Source organism: Lepisosteus oculatus, chromosome 14 (genome assembly GCF_040954835.1).
Source record: "Lepisosteus oculatus isolate fLepOcu1 chromosome 14, fLepOcu1.hap2, whole genome shotgun sequence".
Lineage (NCBI taxonomy): Eukaryota > Metazoa > Chordata > Actinopteri > Semionotiformes > Lepisosteidae > Lepisosteus > Lepisosteus oculatus.
Window position 1 is genome coordinate 32,955,883 of NC_090709.1, and position 13,765 is coordinate 32,969,647.

General features: G+C 49.1%; 11 non-coding genes and 4 pseudogenes across 11 annotated transcripts; 1 reads left to right on the top strand and 14 right to left on the bottom strand.

The window, feature by feature from the left end:
- Window positions 1–364: 364 nt before the first annotated feature.
- On the bottom strand, window positions 365–483 carry LOC138244620 (5S ribosomal RNA). The gene has a single exon (XR_011193235.1). It is a non-coding gene; the product is annotated as a 5S ribosomal RNA (ribosomal RNA).
- Window positions 484–1,020: 537 nt separating this feature from the next.
- LOC138244621 (5S ribosomal RNA) lies at window positions 1,021–1,139 on the bottom strand. Its single transcript, XR_011193236.1, has one exon. It is a non-coding gene; the product is annotated as a 5S ribosomal RNA (ribosomal RNA).
- A 536-nt stretch (window positions 1,140–1,675) lies between these two features.
- Window positions 1,676–1,794, bottom strand: LOC138217603 (5S ribosomal RNA). The gene has a single exon (XR_011181315.1). It is a non-coding gene; the product is annotated as a 5S ribosomal RNA (ribosomal RNA).
- Window positions 1,795–2,331: 537 nt separating this feature from the next.
- On the bottom strand, window positions 2,332–2,450 carry LOC138244622 (5S ribosomal RNA). Its single transcript, XR_011193237.1, has one exon. It is a non-coding gene; the product is annotated as a 5S ribosomal RNA (ribosomal RNA).
- Window positions 2,451–2,987: 537 nt separating this feature from the next.
- On the bottom strand, window positions 2,988–3,106 carry LOC138244623 (5S ribosomal RNA). The gene has a single exon (XR_011193238.1). It is a non-coding gene; the product is annotated as a 5S ribosomal RNA (ribosomal RNA).
- Window positions 3,107–3,644: 538 nt separating this feature from the next.
- LOC138217773 (5S ribosomal RNA) lies at window positions 3,645–3,763 on the bottom strand (annotated as a pseudogene).
- Window positions 3,764–4,299: 536 nt separating this feature from the next.
- On the bottom strand, window positions 4,300–4,418 carry LOC138216177 (5S ribosomal RNA). Its single transcript, XR_011179889.1, has one exon. It is a non-coding gene; the product is annotated as a 5S ribosomal RNA (ribosomal RNA).
- A 537-nt stretch (window positions 4,419–4,955) lies between these two features.
- LOC138244624 (5S ribosomal RNA) lies at window positions 4,956–5,074 on the bottom strand. Its single transcript, XR_011193239.1, has one exon. It is a non-coding gene; the product is annotated as a 5S ribosomal RNA (ribosomal RNA).
- A 537-nt stretch (window positions 5,075–5,611) lies between these two features.
- LOC138216582 (5S ribosomal RNA) lies at window positions 5,612–5,730 on the bottom strand. Its single transcript, XR_011180294.1, has one exon. It is a non-coding gene; the product is annotated as a 5S ribosomal RNA (ribosomal RNA).
- A 536-nt stretch (window positions 5,731–6,266) lies between these two features.
- On the bottom strand, window positions 6,267–6,385 carry LOC138218360 (5S ribosomal RNA; annotated as a pseudogene).
- Window positions 6,386–6,922: 537 nt separating this feature from the next.
- On the bottom strand, window positions 6,923–7,041 carry LOC138218167 (5S ribosomal RNA; annotated as a pseudogene).
- Window positions 7,042–7,578: 537 nt separating this feature from the next.
- LOC138217959 (5S ribosomal RNA) lies at window positions 7,579–7,697 on the bottom strand (annotated as a pseudogene).
- A 3,184-nt stretch (window positions 7,698–10,881) lies between these two features.
- Window positions 10,882–11,046, top strand: LOC138243623 (U1 spliceosomal RNA). Its single transcript, XR_011192278.1, has one exon. It is a non-coding gene; the product is annotated as a U1 spliceosomal RNA (small nuclear RNA).
- A 1,387-nt stretch (window positions 11,047–12,433) lies between these two features.
- Window positions 12,434–12,506, bottom strand: trnav-aac (transfer RNA valine (anticodon AAC)). Its single transcript has one exon. It is a non-coding gene; the product is annotated as a tRNA-Val (tRNA).
- A 109-nt stretch (window positions 12,507–12,615) lies between these two features.
- On the bottom strand, window positions 12,616–12,688 carry trnaf-gaa (transfer RNA phenylalanine (anticodon GAA)). The gene has a single exon. It is a non-coding gene; the product is annotated as a tRNA-Phe (tRNA).
- Window positions 12,689–13,765: the final 1,077 nt, after the last annotated feature.

The following is a 13,765-nucleotide window of genomic DNA, read 5'->3' on the forward strand; positions in this document are numbered from 1 at the left end:
GACGGAGCTGCGGGAGAAAGGGCGCTATAGAGGATCGCTGTGGAGAGCTGCTGCTGTGTTTTGACATCTGAGCTCTGTGGAAAACGATCTCAATACAATTCTGAAAAACGCGACTCTCCGAACGCCAGCCGAACAAGTCTCCACAGCCGAAGCGCTGTGTCTCTTTTCAGCTGGCGATAAACCTTTCCTCGATTCTTTGCGGACTTGTTAAACTGTTCCTGATCAGAATAAAAAACGCTCACGCTAATACACAAGCACCCGTGTCTCGCCAAAGCTGACAAATAAACAGACGGACAAGCCGCACTGCACGTGTGAACAGGGGAATGAGCGAGCGAGCGGGGATAGGGCGCCTCCTGCGCTTAAAAGCTTACAGCACCTGGTATTCCCAGGCGGTCTCCCATCCAAGTACTAACCAGGCCCATCCCTGTTTAGCTTCCGAGATCAGACGAGATCAGGCGTGCTCAAGGGGGTGTGGCCGTAAGCGAGAGCAAGGCTCGCTGGCACCCTTCTTATTGAGAGGACAGCTCCGTCACCTCTTTTACGACGCTGCTTTTTTTCCCTTGCGTTTTTCTCTTCTTCCCACGTTCTCTCTCTTCACTGCCTTCGTCCCCGCTTTATTTCACTTCAGCCTTTCACTCTTGCTTCCTTCCAATGAGGACGGAGCTGCGGGAGAAAGGGCGTTATAGAGGATCGCTGTGGAGAGCTGCTGCTGTGCTTTGACATCTGAGCTCTGTGGAAAACGATCTCAATACAATTCTGAAAAACGCGACTCTCCGAACGCCAGCCGAACAAGTCTCCACAGCCGAAGCGCTGTGTCTCTTTTCAGCTGGCGATAAACCTTTCCTCGATCCTTTGCGGACTTGTAAAACTGTTCCTGATCAGAATAAAAAACGCTCACGCTAATACACAAGCACCCGTGTCTCGCCAAAGCTGACAAATAAACAGACGGACAAGCCGCACTGCACGTGTGAACAGGGGAATGAGCGAGCGAGCGGGGATAGGGCGCCTCCTGCGCTTAAAAGCTTACAGCACCTGGTATTCCCAGGCGGTCTCCCATCCAAGTACTAACCAGGCCCATCCCTGTTTAGCTTCCGAGATCAGACGAGATCAGGCGTGCTCAAGGGGGTGTGGCCGTAAGCGAGAGCAAGGCTCGCTGGCACCCTTCTTATTGAGAGGACAGCTCCGTCACCTCTTTTACGACGCTGCTTTTTTCCCTTGCGTTTTTCTCTTCTTCCCACGTTCTCTCTCTTCACTGCCTTCGTCCCCGCTTTATTTCACTTCAGCCTTTCACTCTTGCTTCCTTCCAATGAGGACGGAGCTGCGGGAGAAAGGGCGCTATAGAGGATCGCTGTGGAGAGCTGCTGCTGTGCTTTGACATCTGAGCTCTGTGGAAAACGATCTCAATACAATTCTGAAAAACGCGACTCTCCGAACGCCAGCCGAACAAGTCTCCACAGCCGAAGCGCTGTGTCTCTTTTCAGCTGGCGATAAACCTTTCCTCGATCCTTTGCGGACTTGTAAAACTGTTCCTGATCAGAATAAAAAACGCTAACGCTAATACACAAGCACCCGTGTCTCGCCAAAGCTGACAAATAAACAGACGGACAAGCCGCACTGCACGTGTGAACAGGGGAATGAGCGAGCGAGCGGGGATAGGGCGCCTCCTGCGCTTAAAAGCTTACAGCACCTGGTATTCCCAGGCGGTCTCCCATCCAAGTACTAACCAGGCCCATCCCTGTTGAGCTTCCGAGATCAAACGAGATCAGGCGTGCTCAAGGGGGTGTGGCCGTAAGCGAGAGCAAGGCTCGCTGGCACCCTTCTTATTGAGAGGACAGCTCCGTCACCTCTTTTACGACGCTGCTTTTTTTCCCTTGCGTTTTTCTCTTCTTCCCACGTTCTCTCTCTTCACTGCCTTCGTCCCCGCTCTATTTCACTTCAGCCTTTCACTCTTGCTTCCTTCCAATGAGGACGGAGCTGCGGGAGAAAGGGCGCTATAAAGGATCGCTGTGGAGAGCTGCTGCTGTGCTTTGACATCTGAGCTCTGTGGAAAACGATCTCAATACATTTCTGAAAAACGCGACTCTCCGAACGCCAGCCGAACAAGTCTCCACAGCCGAAGCGCTGTGTCTCTTTTCAGCTGGCGATAAACCTTTCCTCGATTCTTTGCGGACTTGTTAAACTGTTCCTGATCAGAATAAAAAACGCTCACGCTAATACACAAGCACCCGTGTCTCGCCAAAGCTGACAAATAAACAGACGGACAAGCCGTACTGCACGTGTGAACAGGGGAATGAGCGAGCGAGCGGGGATAGGGCGCCTCCTGCGCTTAAAAGCTTACAGCACCTGGTATTCCCAGGCGGTCTCCCATCCAAGTACTAACCAGGCCCATCCCTGTTTAGCTTCCGAGATCAGACGAGATCAGGCGTGCTCAAGGGGGTGTGGCCGTAAGCGAGAGCAAGGCTCGCTGGCACCCTTCTTATTGAGAGGACAACTCCGTCACCTCTTTTACGACGCTGCTTTTTTTCCCTTGCGTTTTTCTCTTCTTCCCACGTTCTCTATCTTCACTGCCTTCGTCCCCGCTCTATTTCACTTCAGCCTTTCACTCTTGCTTCCTTCCAATGAGGACGGAGCTGCGGGAGAAAGGGCGCTATAGAGGATCGCTGTGGAGAGCTGCTGCTGTGCTTTGACATCTGAGCTCTGTGGAAAACGATCTCAATACAATTCTGAAAAACGCGACTCTCCGAACGCCAGCCGAACAAGTCTCCACAGCCGAAGCGCTGTGTCTCTTTTCAGCTTGCGATAAACCTTTCCTCGATCCTTTGCGGACTTGTTAAACTGTTCCTGATCAGAATAAAAAACGCTCACGCTAATACACAAGCACCCGTGTCTCGCCAAAGCTGACAAATAAACAGACGGACAAGCCGCACTGCACGTGTGAACAGGGGAATGAGCGAGCGAGCGGGGATAGGGCGCATCCTGCGCTTAAAAGCTTACAGCACCTGGTATTCCCAGGCGGTCTCCCATCCAAGTACTAACCAGGCCCATCCCTGTTTAGCTTCCGAGATCAGACGAGATCAGGCGTGCTCAAGGGGGTGTGGCCGTAAGCGAGAGCAAAGGCTCGCTGGCACCCTTCTTATTGAGAGGACAGCTCCGTCACCTCTTTTACGACGCTGCTTTTTTTCCCTTGCGTTTTTCTCTTCTTCCCACGTTCTCTCTCTTCACTGCCTTCGTCCCCGCTCTATTTCACTTCAGCCTTTCACTCTTGCTTCCTTCCAATGAGGACGGAGCTGCGGGAGAAAGGGCTTTATAGAGGATCGCTGTGGAGAGCTGCTGCTGTGCTTTGACATCTGAGCTCTGTGGAAAACGATCTCAATACAATTCTGAAAAACGCGACTCTCCGAACGCCAGCCGAACAAGTCTCCACAGCCGAAGCGCTGTGTCTCTTTTCAGCTGGCGATAAACCTTTCCTCGATCCTTTGCGGACTTGTAAAACTGTTCCTGATCAGAATAAAAAACGCTCACGCTAATACCCAAGCACCCGTGTCTCGCCAAAGCTGACAAATAAACAGACGGACAAGCCGCACTGCACGTGTGAACAGGGGAATGAGCGAGCGAGCGGGGATAGGGCGCCTCCTGCGCTTAAAAGCTTACAGCACCTGGCATTCCCAGGCGGTCTCCCATCCAAGTACTAACCAGGCCCATCCCTGTTTAGCTTCCGAGATCAGACGAGATCAGGCGTGCTCAAGGGGGTGTGGGCGTAAGCGAGAGCAAGGCTCGCTGGCACCCTTCTTATTGAGAGGACAGCTCCGTCACCTCTTTTACGACGCTGCTTTTTTCCCTTGCGTTTTTCTCTTCTTCCCACGTTCTCTCTCTTCACTGCCTTCGTCCCCGCTTTATTTCACTTCAGCCTTTCACTCTTGCTTCCTTCCAATGAGGACGGAGCTGCGGGAGAAAGGGCGCTATAGAGGATCGCTGTGGAGAGCTGCTGCTGTGCTTTGACATCTGAGCTCTGTGGAAAACGATCTCAATACAATTCTGAAAAACGCGACTCTCCGAACGCCAGCCGAACAAGTCTCCACAGCCGAAGCGCTGTGTCTCTTTTCAGCTGGCGATAAACCTTTCCTCGATCCTTTGCGGACTTGTAAAACTGTTCCTGATCAGAATAAAAAACGCTCACGCTAATACCCAAGCACCCGTGTCTCGCCAAAGCTGACAAATAAACAGACGGACAAGCCGCACTGCACGTGTGAACAGGGGAATGAGCGAGCGAGCGGGGATAGGGCGCCTCCTGCGCTTAAAAGCTTACAGCACCTGGTATTCCCAGGCGGTCTCCCATCCAAGTACTAACCAGGCCCATCCCTGTTTAGCTTCCGAGATCAGACGAGATCAGGCGTGCTCAAGGGGGTGTGGCCGTAAGAGAGAGCAAGGCTCCCTGGCACCCTTCTTATTGAGAGGACAGCTCCGTCACCTCTTTTACGACGCTGCTCTTTTTCCCTTGCGTTTTTCTCTTCTTCCCACGTTCTCTCTCTTCACTGCCTTCGTCCCCGCTCTATTTCACTTCAGCCTTTCACTCTTGCTTCCTTCCAATGAGGACGGAGCTGCGGGAGAAAGGGCGCTATAGAGGATCGCTGTGGAGAGCTGCTGCTGTGTTTTGACATCTGAGCTCTGTGGAAAACGATCTCAATACAATTCTGAAAAACGCGACTCTCCGAACGCCAGCCGAACAAGTCTCCACAGCCGAAGCGCTGTGTCTCTTTTCAGCTGGCGATAAACCTTTCCTCGATTCTTTGCGGACTTGTTAAACTGTTCCTGATCAGAATAAAAAACGCTCACGCTAATACACAAGCACCCGTGTCTCGCCAAAGCTGACAAATAAACAGACGGACAAGCCGCACTGCACGTGTGAACAGGGGAATGAGCGAGCGAGCGGGGATAGGGCGCCTCCTGCGCTTAAAAGCTTACAGCACCTGGTATTCCCAGGCGGTCTCCCATCCAAGTACTAACCAGGCCCATCCCTGTTTAGCTTCCGAGATCAGACGAGATCAGGCGTGCTCAAGGGGGTGTGGCCGTAAGCGAGAGCAAGGCTCGCTGGCACCCTTCTTATTGAGAGGACAGCTCCGTCACCTCTTTTACGACGCTGCTTTTTTTCCCTTGCGTTTTTCTCTTCTTCCCACGTTCTCTCTCTTCACTGCCTTCGTCCCCGCTCTATTTCACTTCAGCCTTTCACTCTTGCTTCCTTCCAATGAGGACGGAGCTGCGGGAGAAAGGGCGTTATAGAGGATCGCTGTGGAGAGCTGCTGCTGTGCTTTGACATCTGAGCTCTGTGGAAAACGATCTCAATACAATTCTGAAAAACGCGACTCTCCGAACGCCAGCCGAACAAGTCTCCACAGCCGAAGCGCTGTGTCTCTTTTCAGCTGGCGATAAACCTTTCCTCGATCCTTTGCGGACTTGTAAAACTGTTCCTGATCAGAATAAAAAACGCTCACGCTAATACACAAGCACCCGTGTCTCGCCAAAGCTGACAAATAAACAGACGGACAAGCCGCACTGCACGTGTGAACAGGGGAATGAGCGAGCGAGCGGGGATAGGGCGCCTCCTGCGCTTAAAAGCTGACAGCACCTGGTATTCCCAGGCGGTCTCCCATCCAAGTACTAACCAGGCCCATCCCTGTTTAGCTTCCGAGATCAGACGAGATCAGGCGTGCTCAAGGGGGTGTGGCCGTAAGCGAGAGCAAGGCTCGCTGGCACCCTTCTTATTGAGATTACAGCTCCGTCACCTCTTTTACGACGCTGCTTTTTTCCCTTGCGTTTTTCTCTTCTTCCCACGTTCTCTCTCTTCACTGCCTTCGTCCCCGCTTTATTTCACTTCAGCCTTTCACTCTTGCTTCCTTCCAATGAGGACGGAGCTGCGGGAGAAAGGGCGCTATAGAGGATCGCTGTGGAGAGCTGCTGCTGTGCTTTGACATCTGAGCTCTGTGGAAAACGATCTCAATACAATTCTGAAAAACGCGACTCTCCGAACGCCAGCCGAACAAGTCTCCACAGCCGAAGCGCTGTGTCTCTTTTCAGCTGGCGATAAACCTTTCCTCGATCCTTTGCGGACTTGTAAAACTGTTCCTGATCAGAATAAAAAACGCTCACGCTAATACACAAGCACCCGTGTCTCGCCAAAGCTGACAAATAAACAGACGGACAAGCCGCACTGCACGTGTGAACAGGGGAATGAGCGAGCGAGCGGGGATAGGGCGCCTCCTGCGCTTAAAAGCTTACAGCACCTGGTATTCCCAGGCGGTCTCCCATCCAAATACTAACCAGGGCCATCCCTGTTTAGCTTCCGAGATCAGACGAGATCAGGCGTGCTCAAAGGGGTGTGGCCGTAAGCGAGAGCAAGGCTCGCTGGCACCCTTCTTATTGAGAGGACAGCTCCGTCACCTCTTTTACGACGCTGCTTTTTTTCCCTTGCGTTTTTCTCTTCTTCCCACGTTCTCTCTCTTCACTGCCTTCGTCCCCGCTCTATTTCACTTCAGCCTTACACTCTTGCTTCCTTCCAATGAGGATGGAGCAGCGGGAGAAAGGGCGCTATAGAGGATCGCTGTGGAGAGCTGCTGCTGTGCTTTGACATCTGAGCTCTGTGGAAAACGATCTCAATACAATTCTGAAAAACGCGACTCTCCGAACGCCAGCCGAACAACTCTCCGCAGCCGAAGCGCTGTGTCTCTTTTCAGCTGGCGATAAACCTTTCCTCGATCCTTTGCGGACTTGTAAAACTGTTCCTGATCAGAATAAAAAACGCTCACGCTAATACACAAGCACCCGTGTCTCGCCAAAGCTGACAAATAAACAGACGGACAAGCCGCACTGCACGTGTGAACAGGGGAATGAGCGAGCGAGCGGGGATAGGGCGCCTCCTGCGCTAAAAAGCTTGCAGAACCTGGTATTCCCAGGCGGTCTCCCATCCAAGTACTAACCAGGCCCATCCCTGTTTAGCTTCCGAGATCAGACGAGATCAGGCGTGCTCAAGGGGGTGTGGCCGTAAGCGAGAGCAAGGCTCGGTGGCACCCTTCTTATTGAGAGGACAGCTCCGTCACCTCTTTTACGACGCTGCTTTTTTTCCCTTGCGTTTTTCTCTTCTTCCCACGTTCTCTCTCTTCACTGCCTTCGTCCCCGCTCTATTTCACTTCAGCCTTTCACTCTTGCTTCCTTCCAATGAGGACGGAGCTGCGGGAGAAAGGGCGCTATAGAGGATCGCTGTGGAGACCTGCTGCTGTGCTTTGACATCTGAGCTCTGTGGAAAACGATCTCAATACAATTCTGAAAAACGCGACTCTCCGAACGCCAGCCGAACAAGTCTCCACAGCCGAAGCGCTGTGTCTCTTTTCAGCTGGCGATAAACCTTTCCTCGATCCTTTGCGGACTTGTAAAACTGTTCCTGATCAGAATAAAAAACGCTCACGCTAATACACAAGCACCCGTGTCTCGCCAAAGCTGACAAATAAACAGACGGACAAGCCGCACTGCACGTGTGAACAGGGGAATGAGCCAGCGAGCGGGGATAGGGCGCCTCCTGCGCTTAAAAGCTTACAGCACCTGGTATTCCCAGGCGTTCTCCCATTCAAGTACTAACCAGGCCCATCCCTGTTTAGCTTCCGAGATCAGACGAGATCAGGCGTGCTCAAGGGGGTGTGGCCGTAAGCGAGAGCAAGGCTCGCTGGCACCCTTCTTATTGAGAGGACAGCTCCGTCACCTCTTTTACGACGCTGCTTTTTTCCCTTGCGTTTTTCTCTTCTTTCCACGTTCTCTCTCTTCACTGCCTTCGTCCCCGCTCTATTTCACTTCAGCCTTTCACTCTTGCTTCCTTCCAATGAGGACGGAGCTGCGGGAGAAAGGGCGCTATAGAGGATCGCTGTGGAGAGCTGCTGCTGTGATTTGACATCTGAGCTCTGTGGAAAACGATCTCAATACAATTCTGAAAAACGCGACTCTTGAACGCCAGCCGAACAAGTCTTTAAGTGGAAATCTAATAAGTAAATTGATTCTTAAAATGTAGAGAGCTTTGCAAAGAAATATATTGGGGCTTTTAGATAATATATTTCAAGGATGTAATTGCTGTGCTACAGTACGTGCAGAATTTTAGAAAACAGTGCGTCAACAAAGTACACTGTTTAGGTTACTTTAGAAGACAATGTACCAAAACAATATATGCTGTCTGGGTCGTTAGAATTAGCTGAAAGTAACTGATAAGCTTTGAATAACATATCTAGTGCTTCTTCTTTCGCTTTTTGATGTAATCTGTTTTCTCTTAGGGAAAGTGGAAGTTTTAGAATGGACAAAGCGCTGAGCTTTTTTACAGCGCAACGTCTTATGATAACCCTGTACTGCTTGTAACAAATTGAGTCTCTGGTTGCTCCCAATATTGAAATAAAGACCTTACTCAGGTGAGAACTCTCTCTTGTGGCTTCCTTGATAGTTATATTTCCATGACACCGGTTTTCATGTCTGTAGATTGTATCTTATTTTTATTTTTTGTTTTGTTTCATGTTCATATTATGTGTTTTCACCCAGTTGACTCCAGTTAATAACAGTTTACCCAGTTAATAGCCACTTTTTATGCGCGAAAAACGGGTGATCTTTCTATCTCGTGATCAGCTTAGTATCTTTCTGTAAGTTTTTTTCTTCTTAATTAAACGTTTAAAATACATGAATTTCATAAAGACAACACACGTTTCGAACAGAAAAAAATCATATTCTGTTCTCTTCCTGGTATGTATAACAGATCAGCAGGTCTTATTTTCCCAATTGCTTTTTTCCACTGTATTTATCATAATGGCTAGCCAATGTCCTCTCTTAGCTAGGTAATGTTACTTGTGGATGTGCTTCTGCATTGCGTAGAAGCACATGTATCCATAGAAAGTGTATTATACTACTATTTGAGCTACAGTACATAAAAATAATTATATCGTTATTAATTTCTTTAGGTACGTGATTCCATATTATATTCCCTATTAATCAAATTCTAAAAGTATGCTTTTGTTTACTCCGATAACGAGCACATTCACAGAAAATGTGAATATGTTATGACTTTTCACAAAGTATATAAAGTTAAGATGGTCAGAAGGAGCATGTAAAAACGTTTCCGAAACCTGGTAAAATCTTACTACATGTAAGACTTTGATGCTTAAAATGTTTAGGAAGAAAGTGGAATACTGGTGTGTATTTTTTCTTTAAACTACCAATACCAGCCATATACAGTTTACACTATATGTTTATGTTCCTAAATTAATATAGTTTATGGTGGTGTATCGTGGTTGTAGAGGTTTGATGGGTTTACTGAGACAATTATTAATTGTAGCAGTAATCACGAGGTTGTTCGTTGTGGCTTTTAGAAAATCAATCGTCAGAACAACTAACAACGCACACACACGGGTTCAATACACGAGATACATTTATTCATATAAATTGTGCACCAAACATATACTAGTCTGCCTGGATACGAGCGGCAGACCTTACTGTGAGGGTTATCAATATACAAGGTATATAATCTCGAAGAGATGCCAACACAAAGAGATACACAACAGAGAATATATGTCAATATATATCGTTCGGTTACCAAATCGCTAATCAGTGTTATTACCCACTGTTACTCTAAACTCGGAAGTAAATACATTACTCATGAATTAAATTGATAACAACTTGTGTTGAGGTACAATTGAATTCTCGAGACACAATGTAGAACATGGGGTTTACTTATCCACTGTGTATGGATTTGGAATCTCCCGGCACGAACACCAAGTCACTCTTTTGCCTGGGAAGAAGCTGGTTCGTTCCTGGTCCAGCGCTGCTTCTGAATAAGCTATTCAGGTTGTCGATGAGGGTCCAACTGTAGGCTGCCGTTGATCAAGCGGATCATTCACGTTGGTAGAATTCTGAGTACGTATGGGATCCTCGGCCTCGCGCTTAGAACAAAGTCCAAGTCCCTTTGCAGACAACAGCAGTTGTCACGTGATTGTCTCTGAGGATGCGCGAAAATGGCCAAGGAGAGCCCCGATCTGAGCTTGCGCTCCCTTTTTGACCAAGACATAGATGTGTGCTGATTGGTTGAGAGTTTGGCGGGCATTAGAGACCCACGTGGTATTACCACGCCCTGCCAGTCCCTGATTGGTTGGTCAAGGTGAGATATGAGTCACTTACTCTTGACACTTAGGAATGCAGTCCAGATGTCCATTCGGCACTCCCTAGACAGATAGGCACCAATGGATGACCATTGATCATGATAGCCAGGCTAAGCTAAGTGCATCCCCATCTGGGAGCTGTCCATTATCAAAAGAAAACATCTTAAATCAACCTGCATGAATACTTTCTCTGTGGCTGCACCACAAAGATGGAGGGTGAGATGGGGCCTCATTTAGGACAGAATACCACGGCCTAATTCTGTCTTATTAACAAGCATTGCCGCTACAACGGCATCTCTCCTGTCAAACTTCCTCCTGACATGTTTGACAGGATCTGGGCCGTGGTGAACAGTGGGAAAGACGCCCTGTGGAGAGTGAGGAACATGGGGCTGTTCAAAGGCATCGAGGTCCCAGTCAAGGCAGCAGGTAGCCTGGCCCTGTTCATCACCCGAGAGAACTATTACCTCAGAGATCTGTGGAGAGAAGGGAGGGAGGAAGCAGAAAATCTGTGGGAAATTGAGAGCATAGGTCAATATCTCAAGAAACTGTGAAAAACATTATCATGTTTAAGTAAAGAATGTGATTTGCACCAGAAAAAAATAAATTGTTGCTATATAACTGGTACCGTGTCAAAATGTAATGAGATGGGATTATATATACTGTTTTAAGTATGTATATTAATGTAAAGCTTTCTAATTTGTGATGTCCTGTATTTTTTTGTGAAAAGAAAATAAAGTTCTTAAAAAATCGATTCACCCAGGGCGAGGCTCGGCCATTGCACTCCGGCTGTGCTGACCCCTGCGAATTCCCCAAATGTGGGAATCTCGACTGCATAATTTCTGGTAGTGGGGGACTGCGTTCGCGCTCTCTCCTGATGTGCTTGGTCAAATATCAGATACGGGAGAGTTAGGACACCATGAGCTGCGATAGGATCCCAGTTCGAAAGGAGTCGATGCCACTGCTGCTTCCCGGTTTCTTTTAGTTAGAGGTCCGGAGAAGCATTTCAAGCTGGTTACACTACTCCTTCCGGATATTCATTCCCTTTTCAAAGTCAGTCGTTTTGCTGTTGTCTGCATTATTTAGGCTGATTATCGAGGTTAGCCTTTATTTGGTCATGGGGGCCTCGGTACTGTATGCTAATTCTCAAGACAGTTTCACCCGTTTTCTGATTGCTAGGTTCTGTACCAGTGCAGACATGTCAAACAGTGAATAGCTGTACCTCTATTGTATCCGTGCTCAATGAATGAAATCAGTATTAAATGAATATATGTATAGTTATACGAAAAACAAGTGGTTTATTGACTCATCTTCATTTGCAGATTTAGAGGCAGCTTCGATATTCGGGGGAGGCATAAAACATGGTGCTGATCTTTGGAAAGCAGGAGGCAAAACTGACACGTTCTCATACAAGGAGCTGAAACCAGGCCACCTGGGTGAAGATCAGGTATCGTAACCGCTAGACCATATGGGAGCATACAGCCATGTTGTGCGTGCGTCATGTAAGCAAACTGTAATTGCTGCCTTCATGACCTGCTTGATGGAGAAAACACACAAGAGAGTTGGCACTCAGAGTGTCGAAGGGTTGATGTATACTAGGGCTCAGTTGAAATGCAGCGTCAGGACTTTTCCGACTAGTGTCACACAAAGAGAGTACATCCTTTCCTACTGGCTGTGTATGTCTCAGTAACTCGCTGTGATCGTATAGTGCTCAGAATTTGTGTTGTGGCCGCAACAACCCCGGTTCGAATCCACATACTGGCAGAATAGGAGGAGTACTGCCTGACTGGATCGTTGATGAACGACAGAGGCCACTCTGACCTCTTCTTGGTTTTCTTCAATGACTTACTAAGGATCTTCTTCACATTCGCCCATGCAGGGGAAGCCAGTTACACCAAAGCAAACGCAGGAAAGTGCATTTCAAGCAGAGACCAGGAGGGACTTGTTTACACCGAGAGTGGTCGGAGAATGGAACAATGCGCCCAGCCCTGTTGCTGGAGCCGATTCTTGATGAGATCTTGGGCTCACTAAGAGGCCCCCGCTGGATGCTAATCTTTCTGTTGTTCTTGCAGGTCCTGCGCTGCTTTTGAGCCGACAGAGCTCGTCCTGGTCTGTCGGCACAGCCCAATTGCAAATGATCGGCTCCACGTACAGAAGGAACGTGCGTTTGGTACAAGAGTGCACGAAGGCACCGGAAATACATTGGGAACAAATGACCGGTCGTTCAAGACCTCTGTGAAGTACAGGAGCGTGCAAAACGAGTCTGCTTCCACCCGGTCTCGAACCAGGGACCTTTCGCGTGTTAGGCGAACGTGATAGCCGCTACACTATGGAAACCTGCAGGGACCGCTGCTGGTGTCTTGCTTGCATTTCGGGCTGAGAAAGGGACGCGTCACTTTAGGCAGGGTGCGCTGGAGAGAGGAACAAAGGGCGCGATGAAACAAAATACCAAAACCCAGGATCAAACCAGGGACCTTTAGATCTTCAGTCTAACACTCTCCCAACTGAGCTATTTTGGCGGTGCGCAGAGCCCACAGCCACCTGCTCCAGCCTTCCTGTGTTGCGGCATGAGCGCACCAAGAGTAGCGGGAGAGTGTTGCAGGAACGTCACTCTGAAGGAAAGCCACCCAGGTGCGCCCTCTGAGCTCTGTCCAGCGCATCTTCCTCGCATGGACTCCTGCCTGCGACGGGCAGGAAACAATTAGCAAGAACAGAACGACACCCCATGGGTGTCTCATGACCACACCTTAGGTTGTGACACGTGCAGGTGTGAGGGGTTGCCGGGCTACTTTGGAGCAGAGCTTGGGCGGAGGGGGGGCGGGAAAGCAGACAAAGAGGTGACACCTCAAGGTCTGCACGATCACAGCTCTCCGCTGCCCCAGGCTTCCGCTCGATAAGCTACTGGACACACCCGCCCCTCCTCACACAGACCGTGGAAAAGCCCCCGAGTGTGAGGGCTCTCTCTTCCTCCCAGGAGCTCTTGGACACGACGCACAGACAGGGCGCGGGGAGCCGCCGCCTGCAAACACGGCTCCAGGCAGGAATCCACTCCGCAGGAACCGCAGAGCAGAGGAGATGGGGGCAGCTTAGCTCCTGTGCAGAGACCTGAGCTGTTGTTGCTGCGGACGCTGTCTTTTCTGCACTCGGGGTAGGAGTGAATGTTGAGTTGCCCTTAGAAATGAAGCAGAGCACTTCAACGGCACGGTTGTGTGTGTGTGTGTGCGCCCTGGTGATTCTGGGAGACAGATCGAACCTGGACTGTGGTTTAAATGCTATTGGTTTGTGAACAGAATACCCTTATCCCAGTGCATTGTGCCACATTAAATAAACGCACGAGAAAAAGAGATTCAGAACGCAAAGCTGTGTCAGTGTTCTGTGTAAAAAATCGGTTTGAACATCACAGGAGCTGTTTTTAATAAGCTGCTGAGTAAAGAATATTGTAGCATTTACAGGTTCTTTTCAGAACAAAGGACGAGTGGAGACGCGATTAACAAACAAGCGCTTTGTTATTAATACTCACACTTTGTTATGAACACTACCATTAAAACTACCAGTTGTACTCTCACTAATGTTAAAATGAATACACTAGTAGTAGT